Source organism: Gymnogyps californianus, chromosome 2 (genome assembly GCF_018139145.2).
Source record: "Gymnogyps californianus isolate 813 chromosome 2, ASM1813914v2, whole genome shotgun sequence".
In the NCBI taxonomy this organism is placed as follows: Eukaryota; Metazoa; Chordata; class Aves; order Accipitriformes; family Cathartidae; genus Gymnogyps; species Gymnogyps californianus.
The window spans coordinates 17,479,024-17,494,196 of NC_059472.1; the positions used below are offsets into that span (position 1 = coordinate 17,479,024).

General features: G+C 40.0%; 1 protein-coding gene across 3 annotated transcripts in view; it reads left to right on the top strand.

Moving 5' to 3' along the window:
- Positions 1 to 15,173, top strand: part of CSMD3 (CUB and Sushi multiple domains 3) — a 748,293-nt gene that overhangs the window by 329,502 nt on the left and 403,618 nt on the right. The window lies entirely within an intron of this gene.

A 15,173-nucleotide genomic window follows, 5' to 3' on the forward strand; every position in this document is an offset into this window, starting at 1 on the left:
CTTTGGAAGAAGAAAAAAGGATATTTAATCAAGTGATTAGAATATTCACAATGTAGACGGTAGATGTGTTGGGAGGGGATAGAGGGTTGTCTGTTTGTTTTATCCTCGTTCTGAAGACTGCTAATCCAATTTATCCAATGTATAGATCATAAAAAATGTGTCAAGAGTCCTTGAAAGATGATGCAGTCTCTGTCCCACAGATGGGCAAAAAGTTCAAAAGTAATAGTTAAGATCCATTTCTCTGGCCCAAAGATGCTTCATATTTTTATTTCTTTAATCAAAAACTGTTAGTGAGCAAGATGAAATCTGTGCACATCTAGAATTTCTGAGAGAAAGTTCTGTCACATGTGGCAGTAGATAGAATTTAATATCATATTGTTTGAGGAAATTAAACACAGCTCTTACACTTTGAACAAGTGCTCTGAATGGCTTGAAAACCACAACTGAGCTGTTGTACAGAATGAATTTAAGACCTTTTTAGCCATATTTCGCATAAAATGGTTTCCTTTCTTAAATGCAACAAGGGCATGTCTACATAACAAAAAAGCCAAATAAGATTTTATACATTCTACCAATGGTAGAAGCAAAACTTTAAGCTCACAAACTGGTATGTATCTACTGGCAAATTACAGGTGACTGCAGGTTTAAGATATTAATGACTTGAAGAGTGTTAAGGATTACACTCAGGCGGAGGTTTTTGTGTCTTAATGCTGCCTTCCTCCTCCCTCCCCACCAGTTCACAATGTGATGATGCAGTGTTATCTTCAAAACCTTAGAACTTTGTTTTGGCCAAAAGTAATTTTCACTGAAGTATTCAAAAACATTACTCCTCAGTATTATTTTCCTTACAAATTTCCAGTTTATGCTTTTAAAGAAACTTTGAATTTAAAGTTGAGTGCAGAAAACTAAGAAGTGAACGAATACTGTGTCTCTGGTTGTCAGTGTGGTTCACAGAGTTACAGAATGATTGAGGTTGGAACGGACCTCTGGAGATCATCTAGTTGTACTCCCCTGCTCAGGCAGGACCACCCAGAGGCAGTTGCCCAGATGGTCTTGGAATATATTGAAAGATGGTGACTCCACAACCTCTTTGGGCAACCAATGCTAGTTCTCAGTCACCGTCACAGTGAAAAACTGTTTCCTGATGTTCAGATGGAACCTCCTGTGTTTTGGTTTGTGCCCATTGCCTCTGGTCCTGTCACTGGGCACCACTGGAAAGAGTTTGAGTCCATCTTCTTTACATCCTCCCTTCAGGCGTTTATGCACGTTAAGATCCCCCTGAGCCTTCCCTTCTCTAGGCTAAGCAAGCCCAGCTCTCTCAACCTTCCATTATATGAGAGATGCTCCAGTCCCTTTGTCATCTTAGTGTCCCTTCGCTGGACTCTTTCAAGTAGCTGCATATCTCTCTTGTACTGGAGAGGTGCAGTTGTTAGGTTTGGTTTCCTTTCTCTCAAAACACTTAAGACATCAAGCTATTCCATGTGTATAAATTCCAGTTCTAATGAGAACAAAATAAAGCCCCTCTTTAGTCAGAGGTCATGCCTGCAATAGTTAAAATGAAAGGTTTTTAAAAAGTTATTTTATGTTGGATTTTTTTTTTTAGACTGTAAATACTACAAAATAACATGTTAGCATAGCATGAAAACTGTTCCAGGCCCTGACTGATAAATAAGCATACACCCAGTTTTAATATTCGGGGATGAACTAGAATTCATAGGTTGAACCGCTGCTGGTTCAGTAAGATATTTCAGTGCCTGCATAATTCAGTTTGATTTGATTAGTACTTATGTATTGCATTTACATGGTAAGGTTTTGGTAGCGGGGGGGCTGCAGGGGTGACTTCTGTGGGAAGAGGTCAGGAGGTGTCCCCACGTCAGACAGAACCAGTTATAGCTGGCTCCAAAACAGACCCACTACAGGACACAGATAAGCAAATCAGGCAAGCTGGTAGTGCCTCTGTGATAACATATTTAAGAAAGGGTAAAAAAGGCTGCGCAACAGCAGCTGAAGGAGAGGAGTGAGAAAATGTGAGAGAAACAACCCCTCAGACACCAGGTCAGAGAAGGAAGGGGAGGAGGCGCTCCAGGCACCGGAGCAGAGATTCCACTGCAGCCTGTGGAGAAGACCATGGTGATGCAGGTTGTCCCCCTGTAGCTTATGGAGGTCCATACTGGAGCAGATATCCATCCTGCAGCCCATGGAAGACCTCATACCAAAGCAGGTGGATGTGCCCTGAAGGAAGCTGTGATCCTGTGGAGATACCATGCAGGAGCAGGTGTCTGGCAGGAACTGTGGCCCATGGAGAGGAGCCCATGCTGGAGCAGGTTTGCTGGCAGGACTTGTGACCCCATGGGGGGCCCACACTGCAGCAGTTTACTCCTGAAGGACTGCACCTTGTGGGAAGGACCCATGCTGGAGCAGTTCTTGAAGAACTGCAGCCTGTGGGAGGGACCCACGTTGGAGAAGGTCGTGAAGGACTGTCTCCCATGGGAGGGACCTGACGCTGGAGCAAGGAAAAAGCATTAGGAAGAAGGAGTGGGAGAGACGAAGTGTTACAAACTGACTGCAACCCCCATTCTCTGTTCCCCTGTGCCACCTGGGGGAGAGGAGGAGGAAGAGTCAGGAACAAAGAAGTGAAGTTGACCCTGGGAAGAAGGGGGGTAGGAGGAAGGTGGTTTTAGTTTTGTTCTTATTTCTCACTTTCCTACTCTATTTTTAATTGGTGGTAAATTAATCTTCCCCAGATCGAGTCTGTTTTGCCCATGATGGTAACTAGTGAGCAATCTCCCTGTCCTTATCTCGACCCACGAGCTTTTTCATTCCATTTGTTTATCCTGTCCTGCTGAAGGGGAGTGCTAGAGTGGCTTGGTGGGCACATGGCAGCCAGCCAAGGTTAAATGACCAAAACTTACATATTTATCTGTCTCCTCATCTATTTAAATACTGTGAAAGTGTTGAGGATATAGTAAAAGAATGAAAACGATAGTTAAGAACAGGTCACTTATTTAAAAGTAAGTATGAACTTTTAAATAAGGCCATAACCAAGAATACCTGTTAGTGGATGGTACATCAGAGAGTTATGTCAGTAATAAGAATGCAAAGAAGTAATGTCAGATTAAGCAAGATATTTTACTTCAAAACATGAATGTTGGAGACTGTTCCTGCACTTCTGTGGTGTTCCGCTGAAATGACTAGACTCTGAGAAGACTTAGCTTCATCATGGGCAGATCATAGTTCAAGGAGTTATCCTGTTTATTATAGATATGTTTATAATAGCTTCAGCATTACCCAGAAAATACTGGTTTTTGCATGTTATTGGTTGGACATAATTATACCTCTTTGATACTGCAATGAAATGCAGGCTCACAGATAATTATGGGGTTTCTAAAACAGCAGGTAGATAAAAGGTTTACAATGTTATCTGAAACAACATTCAGATATGTTTATAGTTTTCAGTATAAATAGAAAAGTTTTCTACCACTGATGAGAAAAACCTAAACTTGTTGAGGTTAAAAGAAAATGAGATTGTTTTACAAGTTAGATCAACTTCTTTTTAGCATATATTGAGGAATTTGCATGTATAAAGTTTTTGCTTACATAATCAGTGGTTTAATGTGTTCAGTTTAATTCATGCTAACATTGCCTTATTGTTCTGAACACAATAGTGCTTGCCTTGCATGACTGCTAAAAGGCATAACTTTTGATGTTTGCCTTGAAATAAAAAATATCATTGATGTATAATGAAGATTAGCCATTAAGAGTTATTTATAACAACTACAGCAAATAAAGTCATGGTGTTCATTATAACATGGCAATATTCACAATATTTTATACTGCAGCCATGAGAACCATGAGGACTTTTTGATCCTGTTATTTCAGGACTTATTGATCTGGCATTTCAGAGCTTCTTGTGTTGCATCATTTGCAATAAAACAGCTCCGAAATTGAGAATCTTCTAAGGGAGAAAGCACTAGATGAAAGACCCTAAAAGGAACTTTAACTCTGGTGTAAATGGACACTCCTCCCGTGTCTACATGCCTGTTCCAGGATCGAATCTGGCTAATTTTCTTCCCTGACTGGTTTCAGAAATAAGTTTGATATCAGTACAATATAGATGAAAGAAATAGTCCCAGGCAATCTGCCTCCTTAGCTTTGTACTGCATTACAGTTGGTCTCTCCCCTCATACAGTTAACCAGACATGCTGTTCATCCCCAAACCTTGTTGGCAGTGGAGCATGACCAAATACCTCAAACACGGCCAGAGAAGACAGTGAGTTTACTATTGAAAAGTAGAGAAATTAAATAAAAATCAGTTGTGAAAGGAAGGTCATGTGGATGGGAGTCAATAATAAAGCTCATTGATGAAGGTGCATCAACACATCTGATACCAGTGAGATCCACTGTGTTGGGTTTGTGTAGCAGGGGAGGGGCTACTGGGGTGGCTCCTGTGAGAAGCTGCTAGAAGCTTCCCCAGCTCTGACTGGGATCCACCTCTGGCCAAGGTTGAGCCAATCAGCAACAGTGGTAGCGCCTCTGTGACAGCATATTTAAGAAGGGGAAAAGGCTGCTGAAAAAAGAAGGTGGAGGAAGAAGAAGATGAAGGAGGAGGAGGAAGAAGAAGAAGAAGAATGGGAGCTCCAGTGAAAAGAGGAGTGGGATATGAGAAACAACCATGCAGACACCGAGGTCAGTGAAGAAGGAGAGGAAGGAAGTGCGCTGGAGCAGAGATTCCTCTGCAGCCCGTGGAGAACCCCACGCCGGAGCAGGTGGCTGGGCCCGGAGAAGGCCATGACTCTGTGGGAAAGCCCACAATGGAGCAGTTTGTGGAGGACTGCAGCCCGTGGAAAGGACTCGCATTGGAGAAACTCATGGAGGGCTGACCCCTGTGAGAGGGACCCCACGCTGGAGCAGGGGAAGAGTGTAAGGAGTCCTCCCCCTGAGGAGGAAGGAGCGGCGGAGACACTATGGCATGAACTGACTGCAACCCCCATTCCCGCCCCCCTGCACTGCTGGCAGGGAGGAGGTAGAGGTATCGGGAGCAAAGCTGAGCCTGGGGAGAAGGGAGGGGTGGGGGAAGGTGCGTTTTTAAGATATGGTTCTATTTCTCATCATCCTGCTCTGATTTGGCTGTTAACAAATTAAATTGGTTTATTTTTCCCCAAAGTCAAGTCTGTTTTGCCTGTGCCCATAAGTGGTGAGTGATCCCTCCCTGTCCTTGTCTCGACCCACGAGCTTTTTGTTGTATTTTCTTCTCCCCATCCTGCCGAGGAGGAGTGAGCAAGCAGCTGCGTGGTGTTTTGTTGCCGGCTAGGCTTAAACCACGACATCCACATATTTTTATTGTTCTTGTGCATATTTTTTGCGTGCTCATTCTTATCAGGATCCTGTTCTGTGGAGTTGATCTATTCAAGAGAAAATAATTAAGATTATCATTAGAAATAAATCTATGATGTGTCAAAGCTCTGAATAGTGTTCCAGTGGAAAAAGAAATATGGGCAATTTGTACGTAACTTTGTAACTGAAATATCTATGGTTGCCTGTAAGGTATCACACCCAGACAAAAATGCTTGTATTGTTTTGTAAAAGAAAAGTCTTCTGATCTTTTTCAACTGCTGCTTATTGAAAGGCGTACTCTTACATTCTGCTTAAATTTGAAATATTTCAGGACAGTTGAACAACTTTCATATAGGAAATTTACAATCGATTTATAAAAAGTTAACTTTGTAAGAATATTTTACCCAAATATTTAAAAAACACCTCTAAATACTGAAGTAATACTGACATTTATTTTACTGTGGTTGTGGAAAATCAAACAGCAAACCATGAGTTAGCCTAACCTAAACAGTACATTGCTGGTTTATGCTCAACTTGCTGTCCATGAGGAGCCCCACTGCCTTTTCTGCAAAGCTCCTTTCCATGCAGTTGGCCCTGCGTGTGTACTGGTGCATGGGGTTGTTCCTCCCCAGAAAGAGAAACTTCCACTTCCCTTTGCAGAACTTTGTGAGGTTCCTGTCAGCCCATTTCTCCAGCCTGTCAAGGTCCCTCTGAATGGCAGCACAACCCTTTGGTGTATCAGCCACTCCTCACGGTTCTGTATCATCTTAAAACTTGCTGAGGATTCACTCAGTACCATCATCAAGGTCATTAATGAGAATGTGGAGCAGGACTGGACCCAGTATTGACCCCTGGGGTACATCAAGAGTGACTGGTGTCCAGCTAGGTTTCTTAGCTCACTGTACATTCATCTACCCATACTTCATCAGTTTGTCCATAAGAATGTTATGGAAGACAGTGCTGAAAACCTTACTGAAGTTCAAGATCAGCATCCACTGCTCTCCACTCATCCACCAAGCCAGTCATCTCATTGTAGAAGGCTATCATGTTGATCAGGCATGATTTTCCCTTCATAAATCCATGCTTGCTACTTTCAAGCATCGTCCTGTCCCTAATACATTTGGAAATGGTGTCCAGGAGGATTTGCTCCATCACCTTCCCACAAATCAAGGTGAGGCTGACTGGCCTGTAGTTCTCCAAATACTCTTTCTTGCCCTTCTTGGAGATAGGAATGAAGTTTTCATTCTTCCAGTCCTCAGGAATCACTTCCTGATCACCATGACCTTTCAAAGATGATAGTGAGTGGCCTCACAATGACATTGGCCAGCTCCCTCAGCACCCGTGTGTACAATCCTTCAGGCCCCATGGACTTGTGTACATCTAATTTGTTTAAATGTTCCATAGCCTGACCCTCCTCCAGCAAGAATAAGTCTTTCTTACTTCAGACTTCTCCCTCTGATCTCAGGGACCTGGGATTCTTGAAAGCAAGTCTTATCAGTGAAGACAGAAGTGAAGAAGGTATTCAGTACATTGGTCTTTTCAGTGTCCTTTGTCACCATGCAACCTACCCCATTCAGTGGGCAGCCCGTTTTCTGTCATCTACCTTTTGCTGCTGACATACCTGTAGAAGCCCTTCTTGTTCCATTCATGTCCCTTGCCAGACTTAACCCCAGACAGGCTTTAGCTTTCCTAGAAATATCCCTGCATGCTCAGAGGAGTGTCTCTGTACTCCTGGGTGTCCTGACCCTGATTCCATCTCTCTTATTCTTCCATTTTACTTTTCAGTTTAGTCAGGAGCTCCTAGTTCATTCATGCAGACCTACTAGTACCTTTGCTTGTTTTTCTGTTCATTGGGATGAATCATTATTGAGCTTGAAGGTAGCAATCCTTGAAAATCAATCAGGTCTCTGGATTGTTCTTCTCTCCAGAACCATCTGTGTGGGATTCTTCAAAACAGAACCCTGAACAAAGTCTGTTCTCCTGTCAGGGTTGTGTTCCTGCCTTTTGCCTTGCCTCCCTCCTTTCAGGATCCTGAACTCCACCAAGCCATGGTCACTGCAGCCCACGCTGCCCCAGCCTTTACATTCCCAACCAGCTCTTCCTTGTTCGTAAGCATGAGGTCCAGCAGAGCATGTCCCCTTGTTGGCTCTTGGTCACCTGTGTTAGGAAGTTGTCATCAATACACTCCCCAAACCTCGTTGATGGCTTGTGCCCTGCTTTGTTGCCCTCCTAGGAGATATTGGGATGGCTGAAATTCCCTGTGAGGATCAGTACCTGCACATGTGAGGCTTCTCCAACAGTATATGATGGAGGAAATTCATGGACAGTTTTCCCACTTCTAGATTGTCTTAACATGGTTTGCACCCATTTTTTTATATACATCAAACAAGTGATTTTTGCCGCTGTTTTATCCACGGCTACTGTGGAATCAACTAAAGCTTTGTTGATCAAAAATAGCAAAACTATAGTTCCAGGGATCTGCCTGAAAGAACATTCAAGAAAATCATGTCTCTCTGTGGTACTCTAAAGGTGTAACAGAATTTAAAGTTCTTTGCTTTGGCCTGAACTGTAATTCTCATATTGTTAACCCTTTGGTTCCATAGGAAACATTCTTGTGAATAACTGCACAGAAATGAGAATAAGGATTTCTCAGTTTGAACTCCATTACATCGCTCACATCTAGTAAGGGAAATGATACTTGAATATCTTGTGGGATGTTGTACAAACTCATCAATTAGGTTTTGGACCATGCTATGAGTTGCTGGTAATTTATTCTGACATTAGGTAATGCGATTTTGTAACTTTATGTTTACATTTTGAATATACTAAAAAATCTTTGTATTTTCATGACTTAATTCCCTTCCCCTCCCCAGAAGCAGTCTGTTTTTTCTACTGCTTTTCTCCTAAAAAATGAAAACTTGTTTTCCTTTCATTGTTTCTATATCAGATCAGATGCTTGAGCAATATTTCTTAACAATAAACAGCTGGACATATTGTTTATAACTGTTTACGGTATCACATGTGATTTATTCTGCCTCAGATACGAACTGTATGCACAGAAAGCAGGTTGCAGGCTGAATTTCACAGTTACTTGCATCTTGCTCCAGACCAGTCTTTTTCTCAGGTCCTGTTATGACCTATTCTTCATGGGACTAGTAACATAGAGTTGGTTTATCCACAGACTAACAGCCCTTCTTAAAGGGAGATGGCAGTTTGCAACCTCTGAGGTGGAAAAGAGAAGCCCAGAGCAGAAGACCTGTTTTATTTAGAAATTTGTGTAGGAAAACCATAGGTAGAGGAAGCTAATGATTTCTGATGGGCTTAATCAAACCAGAAATTTTTATCTATCTATCTCTATATATATATTTAAGCAACAGAAAAAAGGTTTCTTCACACTGGAAGACTGATTCAGTTAATATCAACTAGACAGAAAATAGAGAAAAGCATTTTCTATGAAAGCTGCTTCAACACAAACCATGATAACTTTATCTACTTGTTTTTAAAAAAAGAAAGTGTCTTTAAATTTCCCTGCACTAAATACCTACAATGTCTCATCTTACCAGAGTAAACACTGGGTGGTTGGATTTAAAATTTTTGCTAAATCTGGCAACCATCATAATTTGATGTTCTAAAACAGTTAATGTCATTTCTTGAACTTAAACAATTATCATCATGAAAGCATTTTCATATTACTATAAACATTGCAAGATTTTCTGTATTGTGTTGTCTGAATGACAAAACCTCATTTTGTATGTTTTATTGCTTCCATAACTCAAATATCTACTGCTGCTTGTAGTGACACAAATTCTGCAGTTCTTCCTTGACCTTTTTCAGAAAATCTTTGTTGTTAATTTTAAAACACAGAATGAATGATACACATGATAAAATTCTACACAGTGAGGGAAAGAAAGCTGTTATCTGCTATTAATATGCATATCATAGAAAAAACCAACAAATAAAATGAAAGACATATGTAGATTTGCAGATTATAATTCTGCAAATTACCTGTTTGACAAGTGGAGTGAAATCATATGGCAATTCTTCATTATAGATGTTCTCAAATTATGGTGCTTCAAATGCTCTAGGTATTTTGCCAATATAAGAATGGTGAATTTAATTCTTTCATTCTTAGCTATTACCTAAAAAAATACAAATTTCCTGTATTGTATACAATAATATTACTTTGCTGTATCCCTCTGCTTTAGCTTAACAAATAAATTGGCCTCATTGCTAACGAAATAAGACGACTGTTTCCAGCACTGCACCAAGGCACAATTATTTTTTTTCTATCTTCACCCGCTTCCTTTTCATTTGTTACTAGGTGAAGTTTGAAAGTTGCACAGTTTCCTCAGCTTCACTTAACATAAAGGGCTGTTGTTTGTTAGACAGTGAATGCCCTGGTTTATTAGGGGTTTTTTGCCATATCTAGTATTCACAGAGCTAAACCAGACCCGTTAGGCACTAATTGCTAGATAATTGTTATCATAGCATAAGCATGCTAAAACCAGTCTAGGCCAAGAGAAAGACAAATAATGCTGAGATGCTCATTGTCAGGTCAGTACAAATTCTGCGGGTTTTTTTACTAGTAATGGCAAAATGCTATTCGCTGGGCTACATTAAAACCTAGTTCATGTTTGCTTAAATAGCACGTGGGATAAGAAAACTGCAATTGTGACTCTTGATTTTGCCCTTCAAAAGGATGGGCTACAAAACGATCAGTTTAAATTTAACAACACGCTAAAATATCAGTGAAATCTGAATTAGGGCTAAAGTTAACCAGAGTTCAAGTCTTATGAATTATACTTGCTGATTTTTTTCTAATCCACAGTAACAGAAACACTGTGGAAAACGTCAGTGCTAGAATGACAGCCTTTCTGACAGATCTCAGCCATATTCACACCACATATCGTTCACCACCATGCATTAAGAAGGAGAAAAATAAGCAAAAGAGTTCCTTCAAAAAAAAAGATCAAGCTGTTTTCCAAAATTTTAAGGAGAAATTAAATATATAAGCTCTATGTTAAATTTAGATGGATCAGCAAACTAGGTCCTGGTTCTGTTAATTTTACATGGCAGGAATTTTCAAAAAAGAAATTTTATATGATTACATGTTATTTTTTGTTTGTCACCATCATATTCTAAATGTTACATTCAGTGTATTTCAAGCATAAAAGTATTCTTACTACCTGCATAAATGTATTCTTTAGAATGTGTTCTTTAAAATATAGGTTTCAAAAGTTGCCAGTGTTCATATTCTTATCTTTTTATCTATTGCATTTTGAAATAGTTTTGAAATCAATAATGATTTATGCCTGAGAGTTGAGAGATAGTTGGGTTTTCGTTTTGGTTTCAGTTTGTTGTTTTGTTTTTTTTTTTAATTATTATTTTTGCTATTTTTTTTTGTGGATGTCAAAAATGTTAGGAAATCTATAATCTGAATTTTGTCATAATGGCAGAGCCTACTGAAAATTTATGAAATCTGTTTCCAGCTGCTGTAGTCCTCTACTTTCTGAGAAACTGTTGAAATAGTTCAAAATATCTGGGAAACTCCTTACATATTTTCTGCAAGTCTGAAGAAGTTTACTGAGGGAATATCTTGCAACTGTTCCTGAATTGATATTAAATATGGTTCTCGTTTAATCACTCTATATTAAGATATTCTTAATTTTTTTATATATTCTTACATTCCATTCTTCCCTTCCTCCTTCCTTGTGTCATTACGTTGCTGTTTTCCTCCTGCAAAAATTTCATCTTTTCATTTCTGAGTTTTTGTGCTTTTTAGGCCAAGCTGAAAATAAGCAAAACAAATTCAGCAAAAAGCTGAGTGTTTACATTTAATTTACCACAGCTGTGTTGTTAACCATGTCAAAACTGTCAGTGGAACATTTCCTAAGCTTGCTGTCAAGCCTAAACTCAGTTGCCATCCGTATTTATTCACGTTAACAATATAAATGTCAAGCAGGCTGGGTGCTTCAGCATGAACGCAAGCACTCATTTCATGAAGTCTGTTTTGGTCAGGCCTGCTGGAACAAACTATACTGCAGCTCTTTTTACAAGCAAATGTTTCAAACTTGGCTCTTCCTAAGCCTAGTGTGAAGAGGTACTGTGTTACAGTCAGTGACATGATTAGAAAATATGAGTATACTTAAGCTCACTCTGAAATATATTTTAACCACAATCCTGTTCTTCATCCGTCCAGATTAAAAAAGCTGGTACTGTATTTACCAATAGGAGATAATGTACTTTTATTCTATACGAAACTAGAAAGTGTAAAAATATTTCAGTTCTGTTCAGAACACATTCAATTTCTTTGTAGTGTTAGCTACACTGTTCTTCCATATTGTTCATGAACATTTTGATCCAGTTAAAAAAATGTGAGTGACGTATATACTGCAGGTTAAAAAAAATCTTAGAAATATATGTGGCGGGAGGAGAGATTGTCTCAGCAGAGTAAGAGCATAGAAGAGAATCCAGCTATTTCTAAGACAGGAACTTAGCAGGTTCAGCAGCGAGGGAATAGAATCAATAGTTGAATGAGAGAATTTGGAGTCAGGACGTATATGCATGTGCTTTGGGTTAAGCGTTGGAGAAAAATAGTATAATAAAAGAGATGTGAAGAAAAAAAGAAGTAATGCAATTGCAGAGGGATAAATGACTTGTCCTCCCATCCTGCAATTTTACTATAACTCCACTTTCATTATGAAAGGACGACAGGTCCATTTTCTTAATTATTATAGATTTTATCTCACTAAATATTTTCCTGCCATTTCTGTGACTATAGGAGCAATGTTTTACACTCTGAAAATATGATCTGCCCATAGGGAATGGGTCAGAGATTGTGCCTATTGCAATAACTGCAACAGAATTACTTCTGTTTCAGACATCAGCATTTTTAGATTCTAGCCATAACCTGAATTTCAGGTTTTAACTCCATCTTTGATTAAAACTTTAGATAGAATTAAAGGCTGAATCTGAGTTTTAGTTCTGTATGACTTTCTATAAGTTCCTAAAATTGATCTAAGTTATGTCTCCCATACACTTTGAATGCAAACATATTTTCTTACTTGTACTTATGATGAATATGCACACCCAAGCTAGAACTTTTAAAGAGACATATGCATATGACCCAGGGACTTTGATAGGAGGTTTTCAGCACTTGCACTGTGAGCAATTGATATGTTTCAGTCTTTTTTGTTTGATGAATTTTTGGCAAAGAGACTTGTCACTTTCCTCCACAGTTGAGTTCACTTGGTTGCTCTTGTGAGTGATCTTTATAGTAAGTTATTCTGCTCTGTACCTTTTTCTGATATTTGACTGGGAAATGGAGCTGCTGGTAGTTTGTTTTTCTGTGAAGTGACTCCTTTAAAGGTTCATGGTACCATTTTGTGGTGGGCTAACCTTGGCTGGCTGCCACGTGCCCACCAGGCTGCTCTATCACTCCCCCTCCTCAACAGGACAGGGGGAGAAAATACGGTGAAAAATCTTGTGGGTCGAGATAAGAACAGGGAGATCACTCACTAGTTACTGTCATTTGCAAAACAGACTCGACTTGGGGAAATTAATTTGATTTATTGCCAATGCAATTAGAGTAGGATAATGAAAAATAAGAACAAATCTAAAACAACATCTTCCCCCCACTCCTCCCTTCTTCCAAGGCTCAGCTTTGCTCCTAACTTCTCTACCTCTTCCCCCTGAGCAGCACAGGGAGGACAGGGAATGGGGTTTGTGGTCAGTCCGTAACACTTTGTCTCTGCCACTCCTTCCTCCTCATGCTCTTCCCCTGCTCCAGCATTGGGTCCCTCCCACAGGCTGCAGTTCTTCATGAACTGCTCCAGCATGGGTCCTTCCCATGGAGCACAGTCCTTCAGGAGCAGACGGCTCCAGCGTGGTCCCCCACAGGGTCACAGGTCCTGCCAGGAGCCTGCTCTTTATGGGGTCACAGTTTCCTTCAGGGCACATCCACCTGCTCTGGTGTGGGGTCTTCCGTGGGCTGCAGGTGGCTATCTGCTCCAGCATGGACCTCCATGGGCTACAGGAGGACAACCTGCATTACCATGGTCTTCTCCACAGGCTGCAGGGGAATCTCTGCTCCGGTGCCTGGAGCACCTCCTCCCCCTCCTTCTTCACTGACTTTGGTGTCTGCGGAGTTGTTTCTCTCACATATTCTCACTCCTCTCCCTCAGCTGCTGTTGCGCAGCATTTTTTACCCTTTCTTAAATATGTTATCACAGAGGCACTACCAATGTCACCGATTTGCTCAGCTTTGGTCTGTGGTGGGTCTGTCTTGGAGCCACCTGGAACTGGCTCTGTCTGACATGGGGGCAGCTCCTGATCAATTCTCACAGAAGCCCATCCTGCAGTCCCTCCCTGCTACCAAAACCTTGCCACGTAAACCCAATACACATTCACAATGTAAACTGAAGGCGATGCTTGTATGAACATCCACTGAGACTTAAGTCACTAATATCACTCCGCTTCTGTCCCCTTCAGGATGTGTAGCTGCTCATCAAGTTAGGCTTACCTCAGTTAGTGACCTCTCTGTTTTCTTTTGGAACACACTGCTTACCCTCTCAGTGGGATGAAAAAGGGCAGAATTCTATGCTGCATGCAAGGATATCATTTTTGGCTAACTACTGAATGGAAGAACAGAGGCTGGGGCAAGTTAATTAGAAGTCCTCAGCCCCTTCCTATGATTGCAGTCATCTTGCTATTTAAGAACAAAGTTTTGTTTTTTTTTTTTAACTCTGTGAGCTTAGTTTTATGAGGGAAGGATGATCATGATTTTTTCAATGTTGTTTTATAGGTTGGTTCATTTTTTCCTGCTTATACCTATTACTATTTGTTTATAATGGTCTTGGCAAGTCACACTTTTTTAGGCTATATCTGGAGCATCATTGTCTCCCTATCTGTGGAAGTAAAAAAAAAAAGTCTTTAGAGCAAAAGGGCACAAAAAATTTTCAGGGTTTTCCTAACACATGTCCTTGGAAAGTAGTAAAATGGACTGAAGGATTTTACTACAAAAATAGCTTTTGAAAACATAGAAAATGGAGCTCATGGAACATTATGTATTTAAAGTTAATTTAAATACAATGGTTTAAGATTACTTTTGTTTTCTTTAGCAATATTCTTAGATTTGAGTCTTACTCTAATATGCTTTTGCTACTAACTCTGCTGTATGATCTTTTAGTCTCAGCTCTTTATTATTTACTGGGACGACGTTATTAATGAAATACATTTCACCTCCTTCATAACATGAGAAGCTTAACTAAACTGCTATAAAATCTTTCAACCTTAAGATCTATGTTATCAAACAGACATAGCATGAAGTGCTCAAATACCACTAAAAATCAGTGAGGAAATGAATTCCAAATATAACACATCTTGGAAAAAAACGTCCTATTGATAGAAAGTACAAATCGCTCTATTAGGAGAAAGAAAGAGACTAGAACATTTGTAGCTCTTATTGCTGTTCAAACTTATGCTTATCTGGGAGTGACATTCATCCATTATTTTCTCAAAGTAACATTGGAGAATGTTTTTCTAAAACATATGAAACATGTTCAAAAGACTAGATAAGACAGCAGGAACCAGAGTTGGGAGTCTGGAATATTAACAGTTGCCTGATCAGCTGAATGGGAAGGTAATGTTCATTGCCACTGTAAAAATGATGTTACTGAGAAAAAGAATTCCAAATGTTCTCATATATTGCCTCATAACCTTAGTACATCCGGTGAATACACAGGTCCAAACCAGACCTATATTGTGAGTTTAAATGCCTTAGGGGTTAAGTGGTGTCTACCTACGATTTTACGGATCACAGCTTAAAGTTGGGAAATCCA